The 2,406-nt window shown below is 36.6% G+C and overlaps 1 pseudogene; it reads left to right on the forward strand.

The window, feature by feature from the left end:
* Positions 1-676: 676 nt before the first annotated feature.
* LOC113886446 lies at positions 677-1,292 on the forward strand (annotated as a pseudogene).
* The last annotated feature ends 1,114 nt before the right edge of the window (positions 1,293-2,406 follow it).

Genomic DNA, 2,406 nt, shown 5'->3' on the forward strand with positions numbered 1-2,406 from the left:
AGACAGGAGATGGCAAGAGTGAATATTGACATTTTAGGAATCAGTGAACTAAAATGGACAGGAATGGGTGAATTTAATTCAGATGACCATTATATCTACTACTGCAAGCAAGAATCCCTTAGAAGAAATGAAGTAGCCCTCACACAAAGGAGTCCGAAATGTAATTCTTGGGTGCAATCTCAAAAACAACAGAATGATGTAGGTTTGTTTCCAAGGCAAACCATTCAATATCACAGTAATCCAAGTCTACGCCCCAACCACTAATGCCAAAGAAGCTGAAGCTGAATGGTTCTATGAAAACCTACAAGATTTTCCAGAACTGTCCTTTTCATCATAGGGGACTGGAATGCAAAAGTAGGAAGTTAAGAGATTCCTGGAGTAACAGGCAAGTTTGGCCTCGGAGTACAAAATGAAGCAGGACAAAAGCTAACAGAGTTTTGTCAGTCATAGCAAACACCTTCTTCCAACAATAGTGGAAAATTACTCAGTCTTTAAAAAAGAAAGAAATCTTATCATCTGCAACAGCATGGATAGACCTAGAGGATATTATGTTAAGTCAAACAAGTCAGAGAAAGGCAGATAATGTATGATTTCACTTACATGTGGAATCTAAAAAATGAAACAAATGAACAAACAGAACTAAACACAAACAGAAATGACAGTAGCAACTGCCAGAATGGCAGAAGCAACAACAATCAAAGGAGCACTAGCCAGAGGGGAAGAGAAAACCGGCCAGAAGCCATCTGAAGCCAGAGCGATAAGGCTGTATGCCCAGATTCCCCCTGTAGAGAAGATGGACGCATCATTGTCCACACTTTCTAACTGTGAGAAGCTTTCACTGACTACAAACTGCATTGAAAAAACTGCAAACCTGAATGACTTAAAAACCTTAAGAATATTGTCTTTAGGAAGAAACAACACAAACAACTTAAATGAACTGGAAGTAGTAGGGGACACATTAGAAGAACTGTGGATCCCCTACAATTTTACTGAGAAGTTGAAAGGGACCCATGTAATGAAGAAACTGAAGATTCTCTACATGTCTAATAACCTGGTGAAAGATGGCTGAATTTGTGAAGCTGGCAGAACTGCCATGCCTAGAAGACCTGGTGTTTGTAGGCAATCTCTTGGAAGAGAAACATTCTGCTGAGAACTGGATTGAAGAGGCAACCAAGACAATGCCCAAACTGAAAAAGCTAGATGGTACCCCAGTAGTTAAAGAAGATGAGGAAGAAGATAACTAACACTACATTTTCCACTTTGTATTAACTTCTTTAAATGTCTTAAGAATAGATAAGTTTTGTATAGTTGTCTATTTTAAAGATTCTGTGTGAAGCAAATGGTTCTTAAACCTCTCATTCCTTTCTTATATTCTCTTAAACCTATTCAGTATTTCTCCAACAATAACACCAACCTTATATATTCTAGTTCTCTTTTTAGAAACTATACATTTTCAGTTTTTTATTCAGTCCCAGTTACCTTCTGTGTGGCCTCATCTACTGAAACCTTTATAGTCCGGTCATTTTTAACAACAAAAGAATAAGTGTGTTGCTTTATTCGGTTTGTTTAGAATTTTTTAGGCCAGGCATTTAGATATATATACCTAACTTTTGAATCTGTAGGCCATCTTTCCTGAAGGTCCATCTCTTTATGACTCAGAAGCACAAACATGTCATGCCTTTGGTTTGGGAAGAGTTCCTCTTAGAAATACAGCAGCAGCCCTAGACTCAAGACACCAAAGTTGAATTAGAAGAGTTAGGGTGAAAAAAGGAAAAATTAGTACGTTGGTGGCCTTATAGCCCATGTTATATTTACCTATCTTTTGTTCCACAAGTGTGTGCATTGTCAACTGGAATTTACATTGTGTTAACCTGCACATCCACTCAAGTCCTGGGCACAATCAGCCAATTGTTCTATGATCCAAGTCAGTGGTTAAAATGACTGTCATGATTGCCCCTTTGACCAATACTTTGGCCTTATAACACATGTGGACCTGATCTTAGGCAAACATTTTTGGTTTATAGTTCCTCATTTGTTAGATAAGGAAATGTATATAAGCAGTAGTTATATTTGAATTCCTAGCCTAAATGTTGACTATTCATATTTTTTAAATTTTTCCCTAATAACTTTGGTCTATTGACTCTCATGTTGAAAGAAGTAATTGTTGTAAAGGTATAGAACTTAAAAGACTGAATTTGGTACCTTTCAATAAGTCAAATTTAGTATTTCAAAGTATATTTTTAGAAATGTTTAAGTTAAACAGCTCTAAAAATGAATTATGTAAATAGTTGTGGAAGGAAAAGAGATATCTCATTACAGAATCCCAGGCAAATTGCAATATTTTTAAGGACTGCCTCTTCTGTGAAGGATACTAGGTGATTTAACCTCAGAACTGCAAAGCAATAG

The sequence above is a fragment of the Bos indicus x Bos taurus genome, chromosome 29 (assembly GCF_003369695.1).
Source record: "Bos indicus x Bos taurus breed Angus x Brahman F1 hybrid chromosome 29, Bos_hybrid_MaternalHap_v2.0, whole genome shotgun sequence".
NCBI lineage: Eukaryota > Metazoa > Chordata > Mammalia > Artiodactyla > Bovidae > Bos > Bos indicus x Bos taurus.